The sequence below is a fragment of the Pipistrellus kuhlii genome, unplaced genomic scaffold (assembly GCF_014108245.1).
Source record: "Pipistrellus kuhlii isolate mPipKuh1 unplaced genomic scaffold, mPipKuh1.p scaffold_m20_p_140, whole genome shotgun sequence".
NCBI classification, from domain to species: domain Eukaryota; kingdom Metazoa; phylum Chordata; class Mammalia; order Chiroptera; family Vespertilionidae; genus Pipistrellus; species Pipistrellus kuhlii.
The window spans coordinates 65164-79350 of NW_023425450.1; the positions used below are offsets into that span (position 1 = coordinate 65164).

The 14187-nt window shown below is 54.4% G+C and overlaps 1 protein-coding gene across 4 annotated transcripts in view; it reads right to left on the minus strand.

Moving 5' to 3' along the window:
• The window catches only part of OTUD7A (OTU deubiquitinase 7A), a 78569-nt gene that overhangs the window by 33067 nt on the left and 31315 nt on the right, over positions 1-14187 (minus strand). For all 4 annotated transcript variants that reach the window (XM_045581605.1, XM_045581602.1, XM_045581604.1 and 1 more), the window contains exon 4: positions 2755-2934. The gene's annotated coding sequence lies outside the window, so the exon portion shown is untranslated. The remainder of the gene's footprint in view (positions 1-2754; positions 2935-14187) is intronic.

Below are 14187 nucleotides of genomic sequence, written 5' to 3' on the forward strand. Positions count from 1 at the left end.
GGGCCAGCCCCGTGTGCGGACCCCATGACCCCGGCGCCCCTGTGTCTCCCCCGCGCGCCGCCTCGCTCCAGGGCCACCCGGTCTGTGCGCCCGCCCGTCTCGCCACGGGGGTGGGGGTGGGGGCCATCGAGGGACCCCGATGCCCGACGCGCTCGCTCGCACGGGGAGCACCTGTGTGTGTGTGTGTGTGTGTGTGTGCGCGGCTCGCGGCCCCGACCCCGCCGCCGCCGCCGTCAGCACCGCGGCCAGCGCCGTCTCACCTGCCGCGCGCGCGCCTCCGCGCTCCGAAGCCGCCGCCGCCGCCGCCACTACCCGGCTTCCATGTTTCCCTCTCGCTTTTATCCCAGAAAAAAAAAAAAGAAAAAAGAAAAAAGAAAAAAATCCGATCCTCCGCTGTGGCTCCGGTACCGGCAGCGGCCCCCTCCCTCCCTCCCCAGCAGCTGCCGCCGCCGCTCGCGGTCCCTCCGGGGGCCTCGCCGCCTCCCCCGCCTCCTCCCGCGCGCCCGCTCCGCTCCGCCCCTCGCGCCCCGTGCGCGCCCGCGGCGGCCGCGCGCCCGGCCCGGCGCCCGCCTCTCCCTCCCGCCTCCCTCCCCGGCTCCGCCCGCCCTGACGTCAGCGGCCGCAGCCGCGTCCCGGCCGCCCCGGGAGGGAGAAGGCGGACGGGGGCGCGCCGGGCTCTCCGGCCCCGCCCCCCCCCGCCCCCCCCGCCCCCCGGCGCGCGCTCCGGATTCAGGACCCTGGAGAGCGCGCACCCCCTCGCCCCCCGCGCTCCGACGCGCGCTCGCCCTTCCCGATGCCCCCGTGGGCCACAGAGATAACGGGACTTGGAGAGCCTGCCTCTGCCCGCTGCTGCCCGGCACTGTGCGCGCCCACCCCGTCCTTCCTGAGCGCCCCAAACTTTCTCCCGCCCCCTCCTGTCTCCGCTCCATCTCCAAGCCCTGCTCCTCCCGGCCAACGCCGGCCCCCGGGCGCGCGCACTGGTTTCAGGACCCTGGAGAGCGCAGGCTCCCCCCGCCGTGCTCCGACACGCGCTCGCCCTTCCCGATGCCCCCCTGGGGGGGGGCACCTGCCCCCGGGGAGACAGAGATAACGGGACTGGGACAGCCTGCCTCTGCCCTCTGCTTCCTGGCACTGTGTGCGCCCACCCCGTCCTTCCTGAGCGCCCCAAACTTTCTCCCCTCCCCCGCACCCCCCCTGTCTCAGCTCCATCTCCAAAGCCCTGCTCCTCGCGGCCAGCGCATCCCTCTCCTCCAGAGCTGGTCCTCCCTTCCGCCTCTAAAGCCGCTTCTCCCACCTTCGCCCATGTCTGGCTTCCCTCTGAACACTTCTCGCGCCCCCCCTTGGGGTGTTTCTTTCTTTCTTTCTTTTAAAAAAATATATTTTTTATTGATTTTTTACAGGGAGGAAAGGAGAGGGATAGAGAGCTAGAAACATCGATGGGAGAGAAACATCAACCAGCTGCCTCCTGCACCGCCCCCCCCCCCCCCCAACTGGGGAAGTGCCCGCAACCAAGGTACATGCCCATGACCGGAATCAAACCTGGGACCCCTCAGTACGCACGTCGACGCTCTATCTATCCACTGAGCAAAACCGGTTTCAGCTGAGGTGGTTTTTTGACTGATGCCAAGGACTGCCCACAGCTCTCTCTCTCTGCCCACACTCACATCTTCCTCCGGGCGTGGCCACGCCCCCTCTGCAAGTAATATCACAGGTAATACCGCCCTCGCGTGTATTTCTTGACAATCCTTATTTTTTACTCCTCCAAGCTGAGGACATTTTTTTTTTAAACGTTATACACCGGATGTTTAATAAAAGGTAATGTATTTGACTTTTAAAAATATATATATGTTTATTGATTTCAGAGAGGAAGGGAGAGGGAGGGAGAAGATAGAAGAAGCATCAAAGATTGCGAGAATCATTGATGGGCTGCCTCCTGCACGCCCCCTACTGGGGATGGAGCCTGCAACCTGGCTGTGTGCTCTGACTGGGGATCCCATGGTGACCTCCCCATTCGTAATGTCTACGCTCAACCCCTGAGCCAGCCGGTGGGGCCACACCACGTTTTGTGCATTCACTCAGGGGAGGTTAATTGGGTGGCTTCCAGTTTGGGATGATATGGGTAGTAATTCTACAGGCTGTTTGCATGCAAGATTTGTACATTCCCGAGGGCTCGACTTTCAAAGCATGTTCAAATCTGATTCCTTTTCATCGCTGTCCTGCTACAGTATGTATCCATGTCACCACCATCATGACCGAGACCATGCCATCAGCACCATCATGACCGAGACATGCCACCACCATCATGACCAAGACCATGCCATCAGCATCATGACCGAGACTATGACATCACCATCACGACCCGAGCCCATGCCATCAGCACCATCATGTCCGAGACCATGCCATCAGCATCATGACCGAGACCATGCTATCACCATCATCATGACCAAGAACATGCCGCCACCACCACCACCATAACCCTAGCCCATGCCATCACCATCATGACCGAGACCATGCCACCACCACCCTGACCCTAGCCCATGCCATCATCGCCATCACCATGACCCTAGCCCCCTATCCTCCCAGCTTTGTTCACCGGGGCCTGTTCTTCTCTCTCCAGGCTGCCCCTGGCATTCCCACGGGGTATCGGCACCAGCTGTTTGCACTCGGAGGGCAGCCTGCGTGGCTCGTTCTCGAACGATTTCACGTCTCCTCGTAAACATCTCTTCCCAGAAATGTCTTCTCTGAACATCCTACCTGCCGTCAGACACCTGCCTCTCTCCCTGCCGTGCCGGGGTCCTTCCTTCCACAGACACGTTTGCTTCTCTTGCTCCTTTTGTTATCCGCTGAGCCCTCTGGCCTGTCAGTCCCACCAGGGCTGGGGCAGGCTGGGTCGGCTCACGGCGGTATTTCTGGTCCCCGGTTGGTACTGGGCGCCTGGAAGACGAAGAGTCACATAAGAGACGGTTGTTGAGCACAGAAGGTGTTTGCTCTGTTTGCAAATACTTTTATTTATTATTTTTTAAAATATATTTTTATTGATTTTTTCCAGAGAGAAAGAGAGAGGGATAGAGAGTTAGAAACATCGATGAGAGTCATCGATCAGCTGCCTCTTGCACACCCCCCACTGGGGATGTGCCCGCAAGCACAGTACATGCCCTTGCCCGGAATCGAACCCGGGACCCTTCAGTACGCAGGCCGATGCTCTATCCACTGAGCCAAACCGGTCCCGGATGTTTGCAAATACTTTTAAAGGCTCCCTGCCCTCCTTCAAAATACAACCTCTGTCTGTGAGGAAGCCTGGGGGCTACCAAGTGGCAGTAAAATCTGTCCGGTGGGGGGAAATATAAAGCACGCTATTTTATTTTTTATTTTTATTTAAAATATATTTTATTGGGTTTTTGTTTTTTGTTTTTTGTTTTTTTACAGAGAGGAAGGGAGAGGGATAGAGAGCTTGAAACATCCATGTGAGAGAAACATCCATCAGCTGCCTCCTGCACGCCCCCTACTGGGGATGTGCCCGCAACCAATGTACACGCCCTTGACAGGAATTGAACCTGGGACCTTTCAGTCCGTAGGCCGACGCTCTATCCACTGAGCCAAACCAGTTTTGACTAAAGCACGCTATTTTGATGGAGGCATCAATGAGGAGCAATATTATAAAATGAATGCAGAACTGAAGGGGGGACTGTGACTTTAAAAAAATTATTATAGCCCTTCCCAGGTGGCTCAGAGCATTGTCCTGTGTGTGTGTGTGAGAGTGAGAGAGGAGGAGGAGGAGGGGAGGAGGGGAGGAGGAGGGAGGAGGAGGAGGAGGGGGAGGAGGAGGGGAGGGGGGAGGGGGAGGAGGAGGAGGAGGAGGGAGGAGGAGGGAGGAGGAGGAGGAGGAGGGGGAGGAGGAGGGGAGGAGAGGAGGAGGGAGGAGGAGGAGGAGGAGGAGGGGGAGGGGGAGGAGGAGGAGGAGGAGGAGGAGGAGGAGGAGGAGGAGGAGGAGGAGGGAGGCGGAGGAGGAAGAGGAGGAGGAGGAGGGAGGAGGAGGAGTAGGAGGGGAGGAGGGGGAGGAGGAGGAGGAGGAGGGGAGGAGGAGGAGGGAGGAGGAGGAGGAGGAGGAGGGGAGGGAGGAGGAGGAGGAGGAGGAGGAGGAGGAGGAGGAGGAGGAGGAGGAGGGGAGGAGGAGGAGGAGGAGGAGGGAGAGGAGGAGGAGGAGGGGGAGGAGGAGGAGGAGGGGGAGGAGGAAGGAGGAGGAGGAGGGAGGAGGAGGAGGAGGAGGAGAGGGGAGGGGGAGGAGGAGGAGGAGGGGGAGGAGGAGGAGGAGGAGGAGGAGGAGGAGGGGGAGGAGGAGGAGGAGGAGGAGGAGGAGGAGGGGGAGGAGGAGGAGGAGGGGGGAGGAGGAGGAGGAGGAGGAGGAGGGGGAGGGGAGGAGGAGGAGGAGGAGGAGGAGGGGAGGAGGAGGAGGAGGAGGAGGAGGGGGAGGAGGAGGAGGAGGAGGAGGAGGGGGAGGAGGAGGAGGAGGAGGAGGAGGGGGAGGAGGAGGAGGAGGAGGGGGAAAGCAAGCTTGTGGATTCCATTCCTGGTCAGGGCACATACCTAGATTGCAGGTTCGATCCCCAGCCCTGGTCGGGGTGTGTGCGGGGGACAACCGATCAATGTTTTCCTCTCACATCCATGATATTCTCTCTCTCTCTCTCTCTCTCTCTCTCTCTCTCTCCCTCCCTCCCTCCTTCACTTTAAAGTCAATTTAAAAAAGTGATTAAAAAGTACTAACTTGTTTAATTTATAAATAAGTAGTATTTAACAAATAACATAGACAGCGTGTCCCAAAACATGTAGATACACTTTAATAGCAGGTAGCTCAATTTTGAAAACGAAACGCATTTTCATAAACACTGCCTTTGCAATTATTAAAAAATGTGTTATGCACATTTTGGGGAGATACCCTAGATTTGTGTAAGCAATGAAGACTGACATTTTGGTCATGACGTGCTTTATAATACAGTCATAAAACAAAAGAAGTAAAAAGCATTTACCAGTATTTACACCCACACATCTTTTTTAAAAAACACTTTAAAAAATTTATTTCGGCGAGAGGGAGAGATGGAAACATCAACAATGAGAGAGAATCATAGATCAGCTGCCTCCCTGCACTCCCCACAACTTTGGGCATGTGCCCTGACCGGGAATGGAACCCTGACCTCCTGCTTCCTAGGTAAGATGCTCAACCACTGAGCCACACCAGCTGGGCCAGGCCCCTTCTTTGAGGGGCATGTGTCTGGCTTGTGCTTTATCTCAATCCCACAATGCACGGGGGGGGGGCGGGGGACAGAGGAGCGACGACACGCTCACAGGATCAGCGAGCCCTGTCTGGGGCAGCGTTTCCCTCGGGATGGGCTGGGAGGGGGCCTTCGCTGCAGTCAGCTCATTTTTAATTTCCGACGTCTGCTTGCTGCGGTGAGAGGCAGCCCCTCTGAATCATCCCTACCCAGCAGAGTGAATAAACGTGTGCGTTCATCTCGAGCACGGTAATTGGCGGTGTGAAGCATCCAGCCTTCCTTTCATTAAGCTGGTGAGGTCTAAAAATAGACGCCGAGGCTGTTTACCAGAAGCTAATAGACCCACCTGAAATGTAAAAACAAAACACTCCTGTACGTCCGGCCAGTGTGGCTCAGTGGTTGAGTGTTGACCAAGGAACCAGGAGGCCATGGTGGGGTTCCAGGTCAGGACACAGGCCCGGTTGGTGGGCTCCATCCCCGATAGGGGGTGTGCAGGAGGCAGCCGATCCATGGTTCTCTCTCATCGTTGTTTCTATCTCTCGTCCCTCTGCCTTCCTCTCGGAAATCAATAAAAATGTATTTAAGGAGAGTGTAACCCTAAGGAAAGAAGGGGAAAGTAGAGAAAGCCGGATGTCATTCAACAGGGAAGTGAGGATGCTGTGAAGGTGGCTAGGCAAGCTGAGTGCGTGGTCGGCAAACTCATGAGTCCACGGAGCCAAATCTCAACAGTACGACGACTGACATTTCTCTGGAGAGCCACGTTTTTTAAACTTAAACTTCTTCCAACGCCGCTTCTTCCACACAGACTCGCCCAGGCCGTGGTGCTTGGTGGAAGAGCCACACTCAAGGGGCCAAAGAGCCGCCTGTGGCTCGCGAGCCGCAGTGTGCCGACCGGGGTCCTAGGAGAGGACTACTAGTAAACTGGACACCTGGGAAGATGGATCACGTGAACAAAAGAAGGTCTCGATAATGACTCACAAACGTATCTTAAGACACAGGACTAATCTGACAATTGTAAGAGGAAACTAAGCGGTACCCTGTTACCATTACCCCGCCCACCTCCACAGCAATGTTCTCATGGCCACTGGCCCCGCCCACATGTCAGTGATGTTCTCATGGCCACTGGCCCCGCCCACATGTCAGTGACGTTCTCATGGCCACTGGCCCCGCCCACCCCGACAGTGATGTTCTCATGGGCAGCCTCATGGCTGCTGGTTCGAATCCCACTGCGGAGCTGCGTGTTCAGATGATGCCTCTGTGTCCCTCCCTCTGCAGGGGTCCTGGCTGTGGCCAGTTACAGGGTCTTTTTTTTTTTTTTTTTTTAAATACATTTTTATTTATTTCAGAGAGGAAGCTGGAGGGATAGAGAGAGAGAGAGAGAGAGAGAGAGAGAGAGAGAGACATTGATGAGAGACCACGCCCCCTACTGGGATCAGGCCCGCACCTCGCTATGTGCCCAGACCTGGAATCGAACTGAGACCTCCTGGTGCATGGTCGGATGTCCACCCACTGAACCACACTGGCCGGGCTAGAACCAGGCGGCTTTGAGGGGGAAGGCAAGAGATGGGAGGTTATCATCCCAAACCCAGATGGGGTGCGGGGGGGGGGCTCCTCCCACCTGCACCCCAGTCTGCTCTGGAGAGGGCATGCCCTGGTGGTACTCCGTGGGCGAGGTGGCACTCTGCCCATCCCTGATGGCCAGCGGGTGGCCACCCCGGGCCCAGCTTCCTGAGCTCTCCAGGAAAGACCCCGTTCTCCTCGGTGCTAGCTAGCGTCACCCACACAGGAGCAGGGTGGCTCCCCCCCACCCCCCCCCGCGGGGTGGCACACGTCTCCTGGGAGACGGAGGGGGCTCAGCGGAGAGCTCCTGGCTCCCGCATCCGCCAGGGTGGAGTCTGGGCCTGAGGAGCATTCCCACAGGGGGGGTTTCTATAGCAACTTCCTGAGGAGTTTCCAGGGCTGGCGGATCCTGTCGGGGTAACCCGGGGAGGGCGGCAAGGGCTGGGGGCGCGGAGGCGGCGGCAGAGGACCGGGCTGTGCGGGCGGAGGCGGGACCCGGAGGCCTCCACGAGGCCAGGGGAGCTGGGGGAGCCATGGGAGGTGGGCTATGGGGGTGAGAGGGGCACAGGGGACACAGCTGGACTGAGGGCCAGCAGCTGGTGGCCCGCTGCCCCTGAGCATCTCTCTGTAGAAGACACAAGGACCCTCCAAGGTGGTGGTGAAGATGGAAGGGGGAGGGCCGCCCGTGGGCGACTGCAGACTAGGAAAGGCAATGATGCAGGCAGATGGCGTGAGGAGAGGACAAAAGCAATGACGGGGAAAGCGTCCTTGCCATGCAGATGCTATGTTTCTGACCTTTAAAGTATATTTTTATTGACTTCAGGGAGGCAGGGAGGAGAGGGAGGAAAAAAAGATGAAAAACACCCAGGGATGAGAATCATGGATGGGCTGCCTCCTGCACAGCCCCACCAGGGGCGGGCGGGGGGGGGGGGGGATCGAACCAGCAGCCCCGGGCACGTGCCCTGACGGGGGGTGGGACCGGCGACCTCTTGGTTCAGGGGGTGGATGCTCGACCACGGAGCCTCGCCGCCTGGCCTGCTCATTGTTTTTTTTTTTTTTTTTTTTTTTTTTTTTTTTTAAATATATACTTTATTGATTTTTTACAGAGAGGAAGAGAGGGGGATAGAGAGCTAGAAACATCGATGAGAGAGAAAACCACCAATCGGCTGCCCCCTGCACACCCCTCATTGGGGAATACGCCCGCAACCAAGGCACATGCCCTTGACCGGAATCGAACCCAAGACCCCTTCGGTCCGCAGGCCCACGCTCCATCCACTGAACCAAACCGGTTTCGGCTGCTCTTTGTTCTTAAACACAGGGGTTTTGTGAAGGTTTGCTACAGACGAGTCACTACAACAGGAAGCCAGGAGTCAGAAAACCCAGATATCTTCCTTGGCCGTGAAACCATTCCTCTGCGGATAGTTCCGGTCTGTTTTCAGGGTTTCCCACCCCCGGCTCCCGACACCCCTGTTGTAAGTGCCATCGGTGAAGGGCCTGTTCACAGCACTGGATGCTTCTCCCACACGGCTGGCGTTTCTCCCAGTGTCTGGGGGGTGTGTGTCCCACGGTGCATGATTTATTAAAAAGAACATGCATCCTATCTGGGTGTTTCTCCACGCTCGCCGAGCCACACCATCCATCCATCCTTCCTGTTCTTCTTTTTTTTTCTTCTCTTTTTCCTGGTGACAGATGCTGGCTCCTCCCACGCAGTAAAAAAACACACAACCCCCCCCCCCCCAAACTTAGATGTTTAGCGGCGTCCACAGGATGAGTCAGGCCCCTCGTGGAAATGGGAACTCTCTTTCGAGACGTCTTTGAACTGCTGTCTCGTGGCCTCCGTCTCTCCCGTGCTTTTAGGAAAAGCTGCTTTGTGCGAGCAGGAAACGCTCACAGACGCCTTCTGAGCTCACGGGACCCGGGTCCTCGGCCGTTTGGCTCAAGTTTGCACGAGAAGGAACGGCAGTCACCAGAGCCCGGACCCGGAATCGCACCGAGACCTCCTCGTTTTCCTGGGTCGGTGTCCACCCACTGAGCCACACTGGCGGGGCTAGAACTGCACGGGCGCCTTCTGCTCCCCGCGGAGAACACGGGTGCCTCCGAGAGCTGTTCCCACGTCTCTTCCCCGCGAAGGGGGTTCGGGAGCCGGAGGCTGGCGGTGCGGTGCAGTCGGTCTGGTTTCAACAGCCCTGGCCCACCGCCGCCTGCACAGCGGGCACCTCAGCACGGACTTGGGGCTGGCGTGGCACAGAAGCACCGGGGTGGATTTCTGTGCTGCTCCGAGAGGACGTTGGGTGAGAGCCCCCTGGGAGACTCCGAGGTTCCTAGTAGCTTGGCGGTGTGTGTGTGTGTGTGTGTGTGTGTGTGTGTGTGTGTGTATATAATTTATTGATTTCAGAGAGGAAGGGAGAGGGACATAGAAACATCAATGATGGGAGAGAATCACGGATCGGCTGCCTCCTGCACGTCCCCCACTGGGGATTGAGCCTGCAACCTGGGCGTGTGCCCTTCACCGGAATCGAACCTGGGACCCTTCAGTCCGCAAGCCAACGCTCTATCCACTGAGCCACACCAGCGAGGGCAGCTTGGCGTTTTGAACGTGGGACTCTGTGGCTTTTGTGGGTCTCTGAGCCCATGGGTTGGACGCGAAAGGAAGACCCCGGAGGAAGATGGGGAGTCGCCGGGGGAGGGGAGCATTGACAAGGCGCACACAGCTCAGCTTATGGACCACAAACGCACAACCCGAGTCTCCTCTTGGCAGGGACGGCCCTGCCCACCCAGATGACAGGAGATGGTAGAAGGCCCTCTTCTCACGGCCCCGATGCCGGGAACGCGTGTACTCATCAACAATGCTCCCTCTTTGCCATGCTCACACCTACACGGAGATGTAACATCTAGGCAACCCATAAGGCATCTATGAAAAGAGGTACGCTAGAAAATTATATAAAAATTGAAATGGAATTCTAAAAAAAAAGAATGTTCCAGGGAGCCACAGGAAAGCAGGATAAAAACAGAAAGAAAGAAAGAAAGAAAGAAAGAAAGAGAAAAAGACACAATCAGGGGGAACGGGGAGAAGACAAAAATAAATGGGAAGACTTAAAGCCCTAAAAATGTCAGTAATTACATTAAATATACATGGTCTAAAATATGTAAATTGAAAAAGAGAGACTGAATTGTTTTTTCTAATGACCCACTATACACCTAAGCTATGAAAAACTCACTTCCAATATAACGATCTGGTTAGACTGAAAGGAGGGGATGAGAAAACACATGAGACACAACATTAATCAAAAAGAACCATTATCACACAGTAAACTTTCGGGGAAAGAAAATGCCCAGAGCAGAGAGGGACATGGCTCAATGATGAAGGGTCCATGCATCTAAGAGGCCTTGCATAGCTGTCCAAGTTTAACATTCTAAGGAACCTACAAAATACATGCATACATGCATGCATACATATGTGTGTGTGTGTGTGTGCTTATCCCAAAATGCATAGACTGGTAAGTGAGTTTTGTAAGTTTGCAGAATATAAGGGCAACATACAGAAATCAATTTTGTTTCTATACACTATCAGTGAAATGTATTGTAGAAACTGACATTGAAAATAAAATACCAGTTCCCTAACCGGTGTGGCTCAGTGGATAGAGCGTCGGCCTGCGGACTGAAGGGTCCCAGGTTTGATCCCGGTCAAGAGCATGCACCTTGGTTGCGGGCACATCCCCAGTGGGGGGCGTGCAGGAGACAGCTGATGGATGTTTCTCTCTCATGGATGTTTCTAACTCTCTATCCCTTTCCCTTCCTCTGTGTAAAAAAATCAATAAAAAAATATATATTTTTAAAAAATAAAAGAAAATACCAGATACATTCACTGAAAAAAAAAAAAAAAAAAAAAAAAGGTCGATGAATTGCTTAACGCAAAGCTAACAAAGCACGGGCAAGGACGAATACTGAAAACTAAGAAAAATAAATAAAATAAAATAAAAAAAAATAAAAAAATAGCCGACAGTGTATGTACTCGTTTACCAAGCACCAATGTGCCCTGACAAGGGGGTGGTGGTCGAGAGCAAGGTCACTGTGTCCTGAAGGGCAAGCCATTGCCCGCGCTGGAATCGGCCTGGCATTGATTTTTCTAGCAAGAAAAGCAGAGACTTTTGCAAAGAAACCCTCCAGCGCTCCTGGCCAGGAGCTGGGGCTGTGATTTTTAAACCGTTCTTTGGGCGAAACCTCCGGACCTTCAGGAAGAGAAGAAATCTCTCTCATGGGTGGAGGAAGGGCAGAGTCCCTTATTTTAAAAGGCTGTCTTGTGGCACCACCTAGTGGCTAACGGTACCAATTGCTCATCTCTCCGAGTCCAGCTAGAGGTAGGATGGCCAAGGAAGGAGGCAGAGGGAGAGGTGAGAGGGGTGCGGGGTTTCTGCTTTCTTGGTGAGCAAGAACAACCTTAGCCTCCACCTCTGATTCTCCCCTGATCTTCTCCGCCGACAGCCACTGGACTCATCGCTCTCCAGAAATGGCGAGAACTGCCCTCAGCCCCCCAGAGTGGCCCAGGGTTTCAAGTGTGGACCTATGGACCAGGAGGTCACAGTTCCATTCCCAGTCAGGGCACCTGCCCCGGTTACGGGGCTAGATCCCGGGTGTGGGGTGAGCAGGAGGCAGCCGGTCCACGATTCTCTCATCACTGATGATTCTCTCTCTCCTCCTCCCCTCCTCTCTGAGATCAATAGAAATCTATTAAAAAATAAATAAATAAATCTGGCCGCGGCAGGCGGCCAGGGGTGCTGTCCCTGGAGGCGGGTGTGTGTGGGCAGCCTCAGATGATCCGTGCAGGAAAAGGAGGGACAGAATGAACAGGACAGGAGTTGGGGTGCCGACAGTGAGCAAAGACGTTGGCTTCTGGGCCCTTTGGCTTCTGCCTCGTCTGACCCTAGTCTTGACTTGGAAAAGAAACGGGCCATTTTTTTTTTATATATATATAAAATTAATCGCACACCTGCTCTGTGACCCAGAGTCCTGGTGCCTAGGTTATTTCTTTAAGAGACATGCAAACGCTTGTCCATCATCCAAAAGCCTGGATGAGAACGTCCTTGAAGTGATGAATGGGGAGCTCCTCTCGGACGCAGCCAGTCCCATAGAGGATTTTTTGGCGCACGGAGGGAACAAGCCATGTCAAGCACGCAGAGTGATGGAGGGCTCTTTGGTGCATTTTTTTTTTTCCCCCTAAGGGAGAGGAGAAGGACCCGGAAGGTGACCCATTATGCAATCCCATTTATATAATCTTGGAGAGAATCCGTCCTTCGGGGAGGAAAGCAGTTCATGGGGTCCCGCCTTGTGTTGGAGGAGGGGAAGGCGCAGAAGAGGCGAGCTCAGGGGAAGATGGACGGGACGGCCTGATAGAAAAACGTTGATATGAAACTGTGGTGGCTGACTCTACTCGTTGGTCAACATCCACAGAACACTTTCCTTAGAATATATTTTCTTATTGATCTCAGAGAGGAAGGGAAAGGGGAGCGAGGGGGAGAGAGAGAGAGAGAGAGAGAGAGAGAGAGAGAGAGAGAGAGAGAGAGAGAGAAAGAGAGAGAGAGAGGAACATCAATGATGAGAGAAAGTCATCCATCGGCTGCCTCCTGCACGCCCCCTTCGCTGGGGATGGAGCCCACAGCCCGGCCTGTGCCCTGGCTGGGAATCGAACCCTGACCTCCTGGTTCATGGGTCGATGCTCAACCATTGAACCACACCAGTCAGGTTATTTATTTATTTATTTATTTATTTATTTTAGTTTTGATCAATGCTCTATGGTTGTATAAGTTTGTAACATAAAAGGAAGCTGGGTGAGGGGGGTATCCTGTAATTTCCTACAAGTTTTGCAACTCTTCTCCAAGTCTAAAATGGTATAAAAAATAAAAATACGACCGAGTTGCCTTCCTGTGGGTCATAGGGGAACAACAAATTATAAGGAAACTTAGGTAAATATAAAAAAAAAGAAAATCCTTATTCTGTCTTTCTTTTTCTTTTTCTTTTCTTTTCTTTTCTTTCTTTTTTTTTTTTTTAAAAAAAACACAATACACTTGTTTCTCATATACTGTACACACACACACACACACACACACATATAATTGATTTTTATAGAGAGGAACAGAGAGGGAGAGAGAGACAGTAACCTCAATCAGCTGCCTCCTGCAGCCCCCAGCTAGAGATTGAGCCCTCAACCTAGGCACATGCCCTTGACCGGAATCGAACCTGGGACCCTTGAGTCTGCAGGCTGACCCTCTATCCATTGAGCTACACCATCTGGGCTAGAGGTTTTTTGTATTTTTTTTTAATGAAAGGAATTTTCTGTTCAACGTTCCCTTGAGATCAGGATAAAAAAGGAGAAACATTGTTTCAGTGCAGAAGGACAGAGCAAATAAGATGACATCAGTTAACCGGTAATTAAGAGATGTTAGAAACCTCTCAAAGCGGCAACAGTGCGCGGACTAATGGTGTCTGAGTTAGGAAGCTGAGGGCCTCGGGGGAGGGAGGCCAATGAATGTGACGGAGGAGACTGCAGCCATTTTTTTGTAAAAAATATATTGTTATTGATTCAGAGAGGAAGGGAGAGGGAGATAAGACACAACAGGAGGTTTTCAAAGAGCATCCAGGGAGCAAACCTTCTGGGAAGGGAAGGCTGTGATGGGAAGGGCAGTAACGAAGAGCAGGACGGAGGAGGAGATGGACCATACAGCGGAGTAACTCCTCCAGTGTGAGGAGCGGAGCGGCAGACGGAGAAGCTCCGAGAAAACAAAGACAAGCTGGGAAGGCCAATGTGCAAATAATTAGAGTCAAAAAAAAAAAAAAAAAAAAAAAAAAAAAGAAAGAAAGAAGAAAAAGATGAAGAAAAAGACAAGAAGGTACATGATGGTGAGAAAACCGTAGACCAGTGGTCGGCAAACTGCGCTGTCACATCCCTGCCTCTCTTCCCAGATCTTATGGCTGGCTCGGCCGTCCCCTCCTGCTTCCAGGGGGGCCCTGGCGTTTGGAGCCACACCGGCGCCAGATGCGGTTCAGAAAGGTGGGCATTGCCTCTGCTGCCTCCCCCCCAGCTGTGGGCTTGAAGGTCGGGGGGGGGGGGCGCGGGGGACCCTGCGGCACCCAGCTTCCTCCCACCAGCTTGCTGTGGGCAGAGGAGGCGGAGTTTCTGCCAGTTCAAGCCCCTCCTGTACCCTCCCCCCGAACCACGCCCCCCTCAACACCGAGGACTTGCATTCGTCCGACCTTCCACCCTCATCCCTCAACTGGGGTCCCTGGCACTGTGCTCGCCCAGGCTCACCAACAGCCCAGCTCGCACCCCAGCCTTCCAGCCAGAGCAAGAGGCTGGGGTCCGCTT